Here is a 16763-nt window from a genome sequence, read left to right as displayed (position 1 = left end):
ACACCTTGATCTTGGATTTCTGGCCTCCAGCTCTGAGAAAATGAGCATCTGTTGGTTTAGCCACCCAGCCTGTAATACTTTATTATGGCAACTCTAGCAAACATACAGAAACAAGTATTTACAAAGTACTTAGAATAGACAAACCTTTGTAGTCAGCCCACAAGGAATAGTGAGATAGAGCTGAACAAATTGGGGAGATGAAAGACTCATAAACAAAAAAATCCCTTGAGGATCTGCCTTAACCCACATTGATGAAGAGGCCCCCTGTGTTTAGTTGTACTCAGAGACTCGGCTGAAAACAAACCAGGGGTCCGTACAACCACTTGGGAAACCTGAAATCTGAAATAATAAAACTTTGGTTGGTGGTGGTTGTGAAATAGTTTTGAGGTACATGGTCCTGTAGTTATGAAGACTGACACCATTGAAAGTTACCACTTAAATTAACAGAAATCTTGGGGGAAGTCTACGTTTTATATGGCGGAAATGTATGTCTCACTACTATTGAAACTCAATCGAAATTGGTTGAATCAATTACATACAGGCAGCTTGAAGAGTCTGAAATGGACTGTTTCACTGAGAAATCAAGACAGGAGCCCACTGTAGATTAGGACCTCAGAAAAATGGGTTAATATAAAAATGCTTTGATACCAATGACAAGGGTATTTTTACACAAACTTCATTAAGTGAACGGTTTTACATAATAGAAAATGGATTTGCTTTTCTAAAGACTTTAATCTTGAGTCATTAAAACAGTGTGTCTTTTATGTAAATAAAAATAGTTTTGTGCCTATTTAAAAAAAAAACCAAGTATTTTTACACAATTTTTTTTGCTCTAATAACCGGGGATCCTTGACAGAACAAAGGCAAGAGCAAGACATGGCGAGGGAGAAAAGATAGTCAGTCTAGAAAAAGTAAATCTTGCTTGCACATTTCTGGCAGTAAACTAACTAGCTGGTATTCTGTCCTTGAGTAAGCTGGGTAAAGGTATCAAAACAATTTTAGTTGTTATGGATTCTCCAGGAAACCAGGTAAGTCCACAAAAACCAGGTGAAACACAAAATCTGTCTTGAAATTTTGACACAGGATTGTGGCATGAAACCTGTCATGGCAAAATTCATTCTGTGGCTTCTGCTACCAGAGTAGAAGGAACATTGTGCTGCCGTTGCTAATGACTTGATTCAAAATGTTACCAATGAACCAGATTTCCTTAAGAAGGTCATAACTGGAGAGGAATCATGGATGCACTACTATAATGTGGAAATGAAGGCCCAGCATCCCAATGGAAGTCTCCTGGTTCTCCATGCCCGAAGAAGGCAAAGTCAGCAAGCTCAAGACCATGTTAACTGTGTTTTTTGATTGGGAAGGTGCTTCCCATCATGAGTACAACCCTCCAGACCAAACAATTAACAGAGTACTACCTCAATGTTCTTCACTGGCTGAGAGATGCAATGTGATGAAAACGGCTGCAGCTATGGGCAGCCAGTGATTGGCTGCTTCATCGTGACAATGTGCCTGCTCATGCATCACGTCTCATGCAGAGTTTTTTGGTGGAACATTAAATCACTCAGGTGACTCAGTCCCCCTACAGCCCAGATGTGGCACCCTGTGTGTTCTGGCTTTTCCTGAAACTAAAATCACCTTTGAAAGACAAGAGATTTCAGACCATCGATATGATTCAGGAAAATACAACAAGGCAGCTGATGGTGATTCCAACAAAGGACTTTGTAGAGTGTTTTTGAATAGTGGAATAGATGCTGGGAGAACTGTGTGAGGTCCCAAGACGTCTACTTTGAGGCTTTGAAGGGGACTGAGGCATCATTGTCCTATGTACAATGTTTCCTCCATCTTGTATCTTCTTAAATAAATGTCTCTACTTTTCATATTATATGGCTGGATACTTTCTGGAAAGACCTTGTTTATAGCTCACAGTGTTACCAAGATTAAATGGAGATATGTGAAATCCAGAGCATACCAACTGGCATGTAGTAGATTCATAAATGTTAATCTTCACTTTCTAGTTTGTTTTAATTGGACTTATCTAGCAACTTAATTTCAGGAGTGACCCAGTGAGTCTGAATAGACTTAAATTCAAAATGCACTTTATTCTCACCAATGGGATTAGACCTCATGTTTTCATAAACTTATTTTCATATTCTTTTGGAAACATAGACAAAATGTATTTAAATTAAGCATATCCTGTGTTTGTATAGGGAGAAAGATCAGGACCAATAAAACCAAAATATTAATATGTAGCTAAATTTTAATATAAAGACTTGCATGGCTAATTAGTGAAAGGAGCTCATGAGAATGAGAATGTGTTGGAAGAAGTAAAGATCATGAATAACTTTTAAATCTGTATTTCAACATAAAAATAGCTCTCATTTGCTTCTGGTAAACTTAATGGGAATATCAGTGATGTTTGTCCCTATTAAAAACACTGAGAACCCTCATGTAAAATAGGAACAAACAGCTGGCTAAAAGGTGGAAGTCTACTGACAGAAAATTGCGGGGAGGAGGGACAGCCAAGGAGAGAGAGGGTTAATTTTGGCCCTGGATAGACACCATAGCAGCTTCCACCTGTCTGTGCCTAACAGAAATGGAAAGGGGCCACTTTGTCAATCGGGGCCAAGTTCAGAGAGAACAAGAGGCATTTAGTGAGGGGCAAAGACAAACTGCTCGGCTCTCACAAGGACAGCACTCCACATACCGCGTTGTCCTTACCTTGAAATGCTGCTGCACAAGGACTTCGGGCCGGCAGTCTCAAGAAAAACTGGTGTCGCTCTGACCTTTCTAGGCAGCAGCCACTAGCTTGACTTAGAGAGGGAGAGAGTTGTTGTGATGGATTATTATGACTCCCGCACTGTCACTTCCATCAGTTCAGAAAGGTTTTAGAATCTGTATTGGGATTTAGCAGTAAATCTGGTTAACAAGGAGTCCCCTAGGGAAAATAACGTGTGGAAGAGAGAAGATGCGTTCTCACCTGGAATTTCCCGACTTGTCTTCTCCCACTTCCAGCGTTTTCTGCCGAGCTTCCTTGTTTCTCTTACAAACTCAGGTCGGAACAGAGCAGTCCATACTAAGATGTTACTAAAAACGTGTCTCCCCTCCATGGGGCAAAGCTAAGTCCTAGAAGTACAATTAATTTGAAGGAATGCAGCCGCGGGGCAGCACAGGGCAGGAGGGGCGGGGATGAGATTGGGTTTGGCCGCCGGAGTGTTTGTAAGGTCTCTTGCCTTTGAAGCACTTGACTGCTGAACCCCACATTTCCCTAAGCCACCCAGTGTGCGACCAGCTCTCACCATTGGCTAAAGCTCATCTCACTACCCGTGAGTGGCAAAAACTGAAGATGCAGTGCTGCCCCCTTCAGCTTAGCTTGCATACCCACGTCCTCAGCTTCTCACTTGAAATGTAATTCATTTCTCCTGGTGGTAAGCCCTGCATCACTCAGCTGCCAAATAGCCTGTGGCATTTCCCACAATCAAGCCCAGTAGGCAGGTTCTAGAAAAATAAGTGGAATCTAGTCTGCACCGCACTGGAAAGGACGTAGGAACAAAGTACTATTACCATAATTCTTCCAGAAAAACCAGCTGGACATGCCTTTTCATATACCATTCTAATAAGGCATCAAAAAGGCTTAACAGTGGTTCAATTATCGAGCCCCACCTCCCACAGTAAGGATGGGTTTTTATAACTCTCTTTTCTCTCACACAAAAAATGTTTTATTACTATTAAATATTTCAGTCATATAGCCTATAATATTACAAATAATTGTGTACCTTCTCCAGGGATTAAAAAAAGACAAATAACTTCCTTCATTCTATTCAAGTTCTAATTAAGGATTAGTCAATGAATCAATGACCTAATTATCTTTAAATTGGACACCTTGTTCATAGTATCTCCCCGTTTCTCACATTTTCTCTCCATTGGTACATAGATGAGTGTTGACACCAACTTGTGGGAGACACCCCACTGTCTCTTGGGGGCCATCTCACCCTCCAGGAAATTCCTGCACTTGATCCTCGAATCCAAGCACCTATCACCATACATATGCTGTAGTGAATGCTCAATAAGTATTTATCAAGTGAATGATTTAACAATCGTGCGTAGGTGGCAATAATGTTAACATGAAGTCTTCCTGCACTGAATATTAGTGTCTGTTTCTTCCACATGATTCTGAAAAGGCATATTGTTGTCTGATGTATGTGAGCTTTGACATTTCTCTGCTCTTGTTTTAAGTTTATGCTCCTCCTATGTCTCAACAATTTCCTGGTTCCCTGGTCATATGGCATTGCCATAAAACTTTGGAGATGTATCTTCTACAAGCTTATTTGGTGGAAGCAAGATAATTTACTCCCCTCTGTCTATTTGACCCATTAAGCAGATTGTAAGCTTCCAGAAAACAGGCATGGAGCCTAGCCTTGCACCTGGAAAATAGTAGATGCTCAATAAAAAAGCATAGATGCTTTTTTACTGTCAAAAATACTTCTCTCTCCCTCTTCCTTAATGTCAGAGCGGTCTACAGAGACACATCCTATACATTCTGGGGAGGATGGAAAAGAACCAGTGGTCTGGCACCTGCTCCATGTGCCAGTCACCAGGCTGGATGCCAGACGTACTTTACATCGTGTGACTTTTACAGCAACCTTGCGAAGGAGGTATTATTCCAATTTTACAGGTAAAGAAACTGAGGCCCAGAGACGTCTGTCATGAAATAAAAGCGTGTGCATGAAATTCTTCTTTCTAGTAGAATATCTATTCCCTTCCAATTGCTTGACCAAGTCAAACCCAGCCTTCGAGAACCAAATTAAGACTGTTGGAAGAACATTCTCCATGGGTCTCTTGTGCTTCTGTTCATCTTCTGAGGAAGGGCATTGACAGCTTCTGTGCTGGGTTATTTTTTTAAGGATGTTTGTAACATAGCCTCTCCCTCGGGGAGAAGACAGGTTTGTTTTCTGAGCAGCATAATAAGGTAATGCCTCCCTCCGGGACAAAGATTGGACAGATTTGCTAGCAACTCCATTAGAGGGTCAGGGCTTCCTCAGGTCAGGGTTCCTCGGCAGTGCTGTAAACCTACAGCATCCCCCTGGGCTGCTCTTTAGCATCTCTGAGGGGCCCGGAGGACAAGGAGGACCACTGTGAACACAGAGCTCTGCCGTGTGCTGTGCCGTGAGTACTGAAGTCCACTGCCTCGGCCCCAGGAGCTTGGTGACCTCTCCCAGCATTTGTGAAAGTGTGCAGACTAGCATAAAATCTCAGACTTCTGCAGTTCCTGACAAAGACCTTCTTCCTTTGGGAAGCCTTATCCAACCACTCCAGCTTACAGTGATATCTCTAAGACACATTTGGCAGGAAACCCAACCTGCTAAGTAATGTATTTGTGAATATTTTTATTGCCTCACACTTGATTGCTCTTCCAGAGGATAGAGAAAACCACTTATACTTCTTGATAAGTATTTAACATTTTTTCTACACATAGCAATTGGCTCTCATTTTATTAATTATAATTCATTAAAATGTATTGAATATCTATTAAATGTTGCAATTATGATAAAAATATTTAAGTAATTATATCCCTAACTGGTGCATAAGCTCCTTGAAAATGAACATAATAACTAATACTTCTTTTTTTTATCCATTATAATTCTTCATATCCCTATTCTCTCATTCAAGAAATATTTAGTGACCATCTGCTATGTGCAGGTGGAATGTTAGTTGCTGCGTGTACAAATGAATAAGGAAGACTCTTTACCTTTAAGGAGCTCTTGGAAACAGGTGCATGCAGTACAAGGAGGAAGTCCAGTGACTGAAGAAAGCCCAGTCACTAAAGGAACATGGACAAGGACCGCCTGGCAGGGCTTTCATTGTATGAAGGTGCAGCTGGCTTTTCTGCTTATTTCTATTTTTAGCAGCATAGAGTGCTCAGTGGACACTGAAAAAAGTGCTAAGGGGTGGACTCATAGTTCAAATTAGAAAATTTGGCCAAATCCCTTCTCTGAAACTTTTGTATACACTCCAAAATCGCCCACCTAAGCCTTGGCTGGCCTATACTAAAAACTGCAAGCAGGTGCCAGTTCCACCTATTTAAAGAAATGTGCACTAGAGCACTGACGTAAACAAACACATATGTAACACCAAGAATAGCTCTAAAGACCAGAAAGATGCACAAGGCACGTTCCCTGCCCTCAAGGTGTTCACAATCAAGTGAGACAGACACAGGGGCACATAACCTAAAACTGGACAGGAGAGCGTAAGCGTTGCGTAGAAACTGGAGTTACTATGAACAAGCTGTGGGAGTCCCTTTGTGGGGGACCGAGGGAGCTTCCTGCATTTGAGCTGGTTTTTAAAGGGTGGAAAGGATTTCCACAGGCAGAGAGCAGAGAGGAAGGCAGCCCAGGAAAAGGCTCAAGCAAATGCACATTCTTCAAAACTAACCAAATAAACTAATTAATCAATAAAAGAAGAGTTCAGGGACTGGTTAGTACAACAGCATTTAGAATATAGGCCATGTGGAGAATGGAAGGTCAGAAAGGAAGTTCTGTTGAGTGCCCTCCAATACTTAGTAAGCACCTGCTGGGGCCACTAGGCAGGGAGGGTTGTGAATGGCACCCTTAGGTGCTGAAGTGATATTCATCAGGCAGAGGTTGTAGTGAATGACGTCATCTGACTTGTGAGGAGAAGGCTAAGTCTTGGCAGCTGTGAGTGGGGTGGTTCAGAGGGTGAGAGAGAGAGTGAGAGAGGGCATTGGGGAAGCTTCTGTGATCATCCGGGGGAGAAATGGGAAGGGTCAAAACTGGATGAAGATGAAAAGAGAACAAAGATGCAAGACTCATGGCGAGGTTAGAACCCTGAGAACTTGATGATCAATTCAATGAGAGACAGTTATGAACATGAATCCAAGCCTCCTATTTTGGGAGCTAGAGAACAAGATGCCAGAATCACAGGAAACGTTCAGTAGGTAAAAGATCCCGGACTGGGAAGATCTCAGAGGTCTTTATATTCCTTAACCAATCTGTATCGTATCTTTTTAAACTTCATTTTGTTAGAACTACAGATTTAGTGTCATGTTTTTAAAGCAAGAGAAGAAAACATTTGTAACTTTTCAGGAAACACTCTGACCAGTGTTTTCCACACTTCCGGACCATTAGTGGATGATGAAATCAATTTAAAATGTTATAATGTCAAGTCAAAAAAAAAATAGAATAAAGCAGAACAGAATATAAACTACAGTGATCACTCCCAAAAGGTGGAACTGTGTCTTCTGTTCTACACGCCCGCACTGGGTTTGCAATGTCAGCTACGTGTCTCAGTGTGAGTTGCAGTTTAGAAAGTTTGAAAGCCGCTGATCTAGATAGTGCCCAGCAAGCCGTTTCTGTCTAAACCCTCCCTCCTCCAGTTCACTGGATTAGAGTATTGACAGAACCAGAAAGGGGTGAGGGGGCCGGAGGCATCTTTCGTCACTTTGACGGTGAATGACAATACAATGATGTAAAACAATGGTACTAGTTTCTTGTCCGACTTCTGCGATTTTTCTAGAGCCCAAAGCACCCTCTATATTTTTCTGTTTGTAGTCCCTTTGGCAACATGGTCCACATTGGGTCCACCTATACATCATATCAAAAACAGAAAGAGAATACATTTTTTTCTCACGATTTCATATGAGCCTTTGCTAAATATTTTAAGACAAAAGAATTAAAAATGTAAATTGTAAATCCTCATAGATTTCCTTTTTCCACTAGATGGCAGAAAAAGCACTTGTAATGGAAATTACATTGTCATATATTTAATCAATGCTGAAGACTTTTTTTTTTAATAGAGGGAGGCATATTTCATTTTAGTTTGAATAGTAGAATATGATTATAAGACATCTGATTATTTTATAACTAATTTAATCATATTAAGCTTAAAATTAAAGGAAAAACTTTAAATTAGTTTGTATTTATATATTTACATATATTGTCCATGTCTCAATTAAGATAAATATGATGAAATTTCATTGGCCTTAGAATACTGCCAGTCTCTTTTTTAATACAAATATTTAAATAAAGGTAGTTTTAAATAAATAACAAATTATTTTATGTTAAACATAATCATGCCCTGGCTGGTGTGGCTCAGTGGAGTGAGTGCCAGCCTGCAAACCAAAAGGTCGCCGGTTCGATTCCCAGTCAGGGCACCTGCCTGGGTTGCAGGCCAGTCGGTGTATCTCTCACACATCAATGTTTCTCTCTCTATCTCTTTCTCTCTCCCTTCCTCTCTCTCTATAAATAAATAAAAACAAAACATAATCACAACACGCATATGATTGATATCTACTTAATTATGATATATTGTAGATAATGATAATATAAGTATAAAAATCGATGGCACATTCACAGTTATGAACTCAAAATATGTTTGTTTTATAAAGAAAGAATAAAAGCCATGTGAGCTAGGTAAATACAATATCAAAGTTAAACATGGTATATACCTTTTTTCTATCTTAATAATTCTAATGTGACTTTTTTTTTTACCATGCATTTGTGGTTCATGTTACCATTTATCAACAATTATTCTTCAGAGGCATTTGTAATTAGAACAATTTACTAGGCAATTGAGAAGTGTTTCACAGACAGTTGTACCCTTGCTCTGGTTCATTTGCCATCAAAGAGAAAATTATTTTATGGGTCTACAAAGAACAAAATGGTTAATAAAATGAGCTAACAAAGGAGAATGTTTTAGGAAACATAGGTATAATTTGATAATATCAAACTTCAAATAAAAACTAGTTCAAAGAGACGAAGTATTCTGTGCCTATTTCAGTCCTTGCTTTTGCTACTGTTTCCCTTACAGTCAGTTTTCAGAAAGTTGAAGAGTGGACCGTCAGCATAAGAGGAGGGAAAAAAGGATGAAAAACCGGAGGTGATGAAAAGGAGTGATGAAAAGCTGTAGCCCACAAACATCTGAAGAATGCTTGTTCTGGGCCAGGCCCTGGAGTACGAGGGGAGACATGGTTTCTTTTCTTGTCATGAGAGGGTAAAAGAGAGAGTAGCGAGATGTTAGGTGAGCAAATGGGGAGAAGTAAAAGGTTTGATGAGATTATGTACATAATAGTCACCACGGCCTTATCGAGTTATCTCAGCTCTCTCTCTCTCCCAGCCTTTGCCAACTGCCTCTTGTCCAGCAAAACAACAACAACAAAAAGGCAAACTTTGGAGCATGCTGGTGATGCTTACAATCCTCAGGAAACTGGGAGGGTCTTCTGGGGGCATGAGAGGGGCAGAGGTGAGAATCACATCTGCAATGACCCCAGGCAACTTGCTATGTGCATAAAGTAAGTAATACCCAGTCCCAGAGTCTTTAGCTTAGAAAGCCCTGTGCCGTGCTATGCATGGCGAAGATATCTGATCTGGTTTTTAGTCAAGGTGGGTAAATGACTTTCTGGGGGAATAGCAACTCACATGGTACAGTAAATTTGTTTCTAGGACAGACAATGTTAATCAGAGTGAATGATCTCCCCTGCTATCTTGACAGGAAGACTTTTTATGTCTGTTTCTTTGTAAAGGCAACTGTGGGTTAAAACCAAATAAAATAAAAGAGAATGTGATTTGGGGCACTCTTTTAAAAATCAAGAAAATTTACATTAGATTTTTGGGAGCATTCCCTTGCAGAACCAAATTTTTAAAATCCCACTGGTCCTAATCCAGGCACCCTGGGTCTAGCTGCCTGCTACATGCCAGGCCCTGGTCAGTCATTTGTACATCTCTGGCCTCAGTTTCTTAAATTACATGCTATCTGGGAGTTAGACTTCCAGCTCTAACATTCTCTGAATGAGAGGATCAGATATTGTAGTAGTTTACTGTCAGTGGAAACACCCTGGAAAGAACTCTGGCCTAAGGTCCCAGAGTTCTTAGGTCTCTTTTAGCTTTTTAGGTCTTCAGCTCCCCTCATGCTCCCTAATGAGAGATACAGAAATCTGGGCTCTCTATATACGCTCTTTTTTTGTGTTTTGCCCTTCGCGATGGTGTGCCACAGAGTAACTTCTTTAGGGTGGTATGAATGGCTCTCTTTTGCTAACCTGGCTCTGAGGAGACTCTGCCCCTGGAGTGTTGAGTGGTTTTTGTTTTCCGGCTCAAACCCAGGAAGAATGTGTAGTGGGAGCTCTCAGAGAGCGCAACCCGGCACATCGACACTCAGCACATCTCTAATGGGCTCAGTGCAGTGACAGCTGTGACGAATACCATGGCAATTTCCCAGATAAGATTGTATCCGAGTAGGGGCTACATTTCCTTCAAAGTTGCAGAGGCCATTATTATTCTTTGGAGAGGAATTCTGAGGAGGAAATAGCTGATTTAAATGCCTGCTGTCAGTTGCCAAAGAAATTGTTACAAAATACTGCTATAATGATGTGGAAAACTGCCCATTGCTTTGAATTCCACGTTTTGGGGGGCTCCCTCCCATTCATCATCCAAGATTTCCCTTTTAGCCAACCAAGTGCGTGAAGACTTGGCGTGCTGTAGAAGCTTCCTGTCTTAGTTAGTCTCAGCTTTGGGTTTTGTGGCATTTCACATTATGGATGCTCCACCATTTGTTGTGACCTTTAAACTCTTAGGAGGACTTCTAAGAAACTGGGTACAGCCCAGAAATACCAACTCAGTTTGCCTATGTATTACATTTTATTCGCTCGACAAGTGTTCAGTGCCCCTTACTTTTCCACACCTGAGAAAGCAGCAAAGGGTAGTGGTTCTGAGCAGTTTCTGGGGTTGAAATGCCTGGATTCTAATCCTGTCTCCACCCAATTACCAGCTGTGTGATAACTGTGTTACCTCAGACAAGTTATTTTAATTTCTGCATCTGTATAAGGCTGTTAATAGTAATACCTACCTCATAAGGTTAAGATTAGAAGGAAATGAGTTAATATTTATAAGGTGGTAAAAATCATGATAGCTCATAGTAAGTGTTCATTAATATGTTTATTACATCTATAAAGAGGATAACATTATTACCATTAAGGAATTTATAGCCTGAGATCTAACAAGATATGTACAGGAATAACATAAATCAAGATAGAGGGCGCCCTTGAGTGACTCGCAAAAAGCTTAAAGCAAAAAATAAAAGTAAAGGTTCAGTTTCAAACTTTTGGATGTACACAAAAATACCATAAAATGATAGACACACACACACACAAAAAAAAACCAGGAAAAAAACCCAAGAAAACATATCTGGCACAGCCTTGGTTGAAAAAGAATTAGTACCTTGAATGAGGAAAATTGGAGGAGGGTATATATGTATTGAAAAGTTGGGCAGGAGCTTCAGAGCCTCAGAGGAGCATGTTGATTGCAAACTGAATGTTTGAATCAAGTTTGACTGAAAAAGAAAGAGTCATCAAAGCTTTCTAGAGACAGAAGTGTTCCTCAGGAAGGTTGATCTGGAGGCAGTGCGTTTGGCTGTTTGGAGAGTAGACAAGTTAAGATGCTGAAAGAGAGGCATCAGGTGAAAGGGAACATCAGCCTCCTCTGGGAACGCAAAGGAGACGATGGGCGTGGATGTCCACTTGGGTCCATAAGAGCTTGACGCAGGTTTTCTGAGGCTCTGGAGCCCAAACAATTGGAAAACTGGTAGTTAGTAAAGTTAAGGCAGGCAGGAGTAGACGCAGGTTTGAGGGGAAACTTCTCGGTTTGTTTCTGAGACTACGTCAGTGTGAGGAATCAGCTTCACGATTACAGAGGTAAACAATTGGTTGGAAATGCAAGGGTTAGGCCTCTAAAGAATATGCAAATCAAGAAATATAGAGTTAGGATTCATCCTAAGAGAAGGTGAGGCCAGGGGCACAGACGAGATAGCAGAGTATTTCCCCTGAGTGGGAGTGGAGGCCTGAGGTCCATGGCAGGAAAGGGCTCGTTGAAAATACAGATTCTTAGACCCATTCGCGTACACATAACCAGAATTTTGGGATAACATTAAGCACTCTGTATTGTTTTTAACTACATGAGAAAGTTTATTTAGAAAGTCACAGAGGAAGAAGAAATGAGCCGTAGAAGAAATGGGCTCAGGAAACAGAAGCAAAAGAAGGGCTCTTGGAGCTTAGGAGAAGGAGAGGCAAGTACACTCATAGAGAAGATTTGAGTAGATTGCTCTAGGGGGCGAGAGTGTGCCAAGGACTCCATATTTTTTAACAAGTTGTCAACATTTTTCTCATCAACATTAAAATCGGGGCCCTGTGCCTCAGGGGGTGAAGCTTCTAGAGGCCTCTTATATTCCTAAGCTGTGGCCTCTTCCTCCCGTTTCAAAGAGCATCTCCAGTCTCGGCTTCTCTCATCACATCGCCTTTTCTCTGATTATGGCTTCTCCTGTGTCCGTCTTATGGGGAATTGTGATTATTCCGGGCCCACCTGGAAAATCCAGGATAATCTCCCTATGTCAAAGTCCTTAATTTATTTACATCTGCAAAGCTCTTTTAGTCATGGGAGGTAACATATTTACAGGTTCTAGGGTTAAGGACAAGGATGCCTTTTTGGGCACTATTATTCTGCCTACCTAGTGGCTCAGTAAACTTGAGAGAGCAGCCTCTGCTGTGAGGGGCCCAGTCAGTCAGTGCTCAGTGCCCTAGACCTCCCACTCTTCTTCTCATAGGACACCTGAAATGCCAGTCACGGCCTGGCAGTCAAACCTATAGACTAACAACCTGTGCATTAAATACTGGTGAAGATAAATTTTTTTGAATAAAATAATATGAAAAGCATTTCTATTTTTCTTCCCACATACTATTTGATTGTTTAGAGCAGGGGTGTCGAACTCATTTTCACAGGGGGCCACATCAGCCTTGCAGTGGCCTTCAAAGGGCCGAAATGATTTTAGGACTGTATAACTGTAACTACTCCTTAATTGTTAAGGAGTCGAAATTACATTCAGCCCTTTGAAGGCAACCATGAGGCTGATGTGGCCCCTGGTGAAAATGAGTTTGACACCCCCGGTTTAGAGCATCTTCTGAAATACAGTCATCCCATTTCGGTGATCGGTGAGCACAATGGTTAATTTTATGTGTCAGCTGGCCAAACATCAGTATAGATATTGCTGCAAAAGTATTTTTTAGTCATGATAGACATTTATATCAGTAGACTTTGAGTAAGGCAGGTTACCCTCCCTAATGTAAGTGGGTCTCATCCACTCTGATGAAATCCTCAAGAAAAAAGATTGGGGTCCCCTGAGGAGAAAAGAATTCTACCTCCAGATGGCCTTTGGGTTAGTATCAACTCCTGCCAGAATTTCCAGCCTGCTAACCTGCCCTAAGAATGTCACACTTCCCAACCCACATAATCACAAGAGCTAATTCCTTAAAACCTCTCCCTCCCCACCACTCTCAGAGAGAAAGATAGATAGACCCAGGTGAAGACAGACAGATAGACAGACACGGATAGATGGTTAGACATAGATACACAAACAAACATGCTTTTTATTGGTGGTGTTTCTCTGGAGAACCCTGATTAACATGATGAGTCAGAGAAGCACTTTCAACTTGTGGGAGGGCATGATATGAAGCATTATAATAAATCTTAGGTTCAAGGATAATGTTAATAAATTTGAGCCCTGGCTGGTGTGGCTAAATGGATTGTGTGCTGGCCTGTGAATCAAATGGTCACTGTTTCAATTCCCAGTCTGGGCACATGCCTGGGTTGTGGGCCAGATCCCTTGGTGGGGGTTGTGCAAGAGGCAACCACACATTGATGTTCCTCTCCCTTTCTTTTGCCCTCTCTGAGAATAGATTAAATAAATAAATAAACAAATAAATACATTCGAATCCCAAAGTAGAATAAAATCTAGGCTCACTTACTTGCTCTAAAGTAGCTTTATCTATTATCAGGTGAACCTGAAATATTGATTCAGCAGAAAGTATCACTAGAGGGGCCTCAATTCTGGCAAAAACTACCTAAAAGGTATTGGGAGTTGAAGAAAACTAAGAGATTTCTAATTTATCTCTCCTAGTGATCTTATAACAGTATTACAAAACCAGCTGATAACAATGTTATGAATACCATATTTCCTTTCCTACAATTACTTAATAATAATTAGTTAGAACTCTGACAGCTCTGAAGTTAAGAAAGAGAAACCATGGCTCACTGGCTTCTGGGATTGAATTAGACAGAGTAACATCATATTGTTTCAAGGAAAGAGCAAGAAGAATGGGAGGTGTATGAACAGGTATAATATTTATGATTGTTTGGCTTGGAATTTTGCCAAAAGTCAAGCACTAATAATTTTTGTCATAAAAAAATGCCAAGGACGCTCTTAAATGAAAACCACTATTATGAATTTCTGGGTCTGCATCCCATTGGAAAGTGATATAGCTATAAAAAAGAATCTACTTATATTTGAGCACTTGTTAAAAACTAACTCCTAAGTGATTTTCTGGATCTTTGCAACGGGTGAAAATAGAGGCAAAGGTATTCACTAGTCCTTTAAAATGAAAGATGAGAGAAATATATGTAAAAGAGACACTTCAGAGTTTTTCCAGAGCAGTTTGCTTCCTTTGGACCAGCACATTTATGGCTTCTATCTTGTCTGAGGTGTGCAGAGGTGAGAGTCGGGGCAGGCGGGTGAAAGAGGAGGTGTGGGTGTGGACAGGGAGCAGAAGGAGGAATCAGGCTTCAGTCACAGGGCTTATTTCCTCCCTGTGCACCTTTGAGGCCCACAGCTTCCCTGTTGATGGTCTTCGCTTCCCTTCCCTTTGCCTTTCAAGTCCTTTAGTCTAAAATCTTCAGATTTTCAAGCCCCACATATTCTGTTCAATTTCCTATTCTGCCACTTCCTGACAGGCAGGTTATCAGTAAGAAGTGAGTACACCTGTGTTAGTACCGATCGACATGGATCTAAATCCCAGCTCTACAACTGGCCATCTTGATTATCTCGGTAATGTTGTACAACAAAGGTCTTAGTCAGCTTGGGCTGCTATAACAAAATTCTCCCAGTTCTGGAAGCTGGAAAGTCCAAGCTCAAGGTGCCAGCTGATTCATTTCCTGGTGAAGGCCCTTTTCCCAGTTTACGGATGGATGTCTTCTTACTGTATCCTCATATGGTAGAGGAAGTGGGGGCTGAGGCCATTTCTCTGTTATCTCTTCTTGTAAGGCCACTAACTCCATACACAAGGGCTTCACCCTCATGACCTAATTATCTCCCAAAGACCCCACTACCAAATACCACCCCATTGGGGATTAGATTTTAGCAAGTAAATTTGAGGGTGGGGCATAAATATTTAGTCCATAGATACAAAGTAGCCCCAAACCTAGAGGCACAAAACAACTGATTGATTGCTCTCAGGTTGGCAAGTCAGTGGCTCAGGTAGTTTGCAGGCTGCAGGTTCCAGGTTTAACTCAGGCTCATACTTCCTATGCTGATGCTCTCAGGATTAACAGCTCCCTAGGGCAGGGGTCCTGCCATGAGTATCTTATTTCATGGCCCAGGATAAAAAGCAGCATCCATCTGGAGCATGTTTTCTCATGGCAGATGCCCAGAATGCAAGAGGCAACCTTAACCCATGAAGCACATTTAAGGCTTCTGCTCACATCGTGTCTGTTAACATTCCATGGACCCAGCCGGTTGTATGGCCCAGTCCAATATTAAAATGCATGCAAGTCTACTCTACACAGAGTGGGGAGGGGAGAGGGTATTGGCTGAATAAAATCTAAACACCTTCTCAGTACTTGAATAAATAGCTTACTCTTAGTCCCAGTGTTCTCATGTCTTGTATAGAGTGATAATAGCAGCTACCTTTAGGTTAAAGGAAAAAAATATGGTCTATAAAGAAAATGGCACAGTTTCTAGAACATAAAGAACATTCAACAAATGTTATCTCATTATTAATTTCCTTTGCACGTGTGTAGGCAAGTGAGAAAATGGGAAAAGCAAGATGATGAGGATTGGAGAAGAAATGAAGGCTCAACATCAAAGGCAGTACGATTAAATTATAAATTCATGAAAAGGGTACAGGAGGAGGGATAGCTTGAATTTATGTGAATGGTCAATTTAGGATTATGGTCAGTCACCCATGTTATTATTAGTCATTGGACATTTGCTCCTCCTCCTATGCTATGAGTGAGAACTGAATGCCTTCATGGCTATAGAAAAAGATGGACAAAATGCAGCCCAAACCCAACATCTTGCTTGTTAGGCGATTTGGCAAACATGATAAAACTACATACTTGAAAACGTTACATAACAAGGATACTTACCTGGCAGAAGAGACACCATGGCCACGAAGGTGGCTTTCTGAGGGTGAGGATGTGCCGACCCCTGCGATTTCCCCAAACGTGGCAAACACGGCTGTGTCATTTGTGGTAGTGGGGGACTGCGTTCCTGCTCTCCCCCACACCAAATAAAAAAGAAGAAAACTACATAATGAGGGAAAATGTTAGTAATTAAAAAAAATAAGCCATAATGAATATGTTTACGTAAGCAGTAATTCCTAGGAAGCATCTGTAGTTTGCAGAAATCCTACATTTTAAATGATTTTTTTAATCTTTGAGAAATGTTTTGGCTATTTGAATCGAAATATACTGCCTTATGAAATCACAAAGGAAGACCAGAGACTCATTTCAAGATTACAACCAAAGTTATGGGATTTCTGCAGAGCTGCTTGGGTACTCCCAGCACTGAGGTGATCGCCCCACAGTCGACGTGGTTGATCCCGGCACAGCCTCGTCAGGGAGCCAACCAAGTGTACTGGGTTCCCCCACTTTGGGTGATGTGATTGCTACCTGTAGGCATGGTCTCGGTCTTGACATTCAATCTCCCAA

The 16763-nt window shown here is 41.2% G+C and overlaps 1 pseudogene; it reads left to right on the top strand.

Moving 5' to 3' along the window:
* The first annotated feature begins 16191 nt into the window (after window positions 1-16191).
* Window positions 16192-16336, top strand: LOC112313833 (U1 spliceosomal RNA; annotated as a pseudogene).
* Window positions 16337-16763: the final 427 nt, after the last annotated feature.

The sequence above is a fragment of the Desmodus rotundus genome, chromosome 13, assembly GCF_022682495.2.
Source record: "Desmodus rotundus isolate HL8 chromosome 13, HLdesRot8A.1, whole genome shotgun sequence".
NCBI classification, from domain to species: domain Eukaryota; kingdom Metazoa; phylum Chordata; class Mammalia; order Chiroptera; family Phyllostomidae; genus Desmodus; species Desmodus rotundus.
The sequence above is the reverse complement of the archived record's forward strand: the minus strand, read 5'-3'. Positions and strand labels throughout refer to the sequence as shown.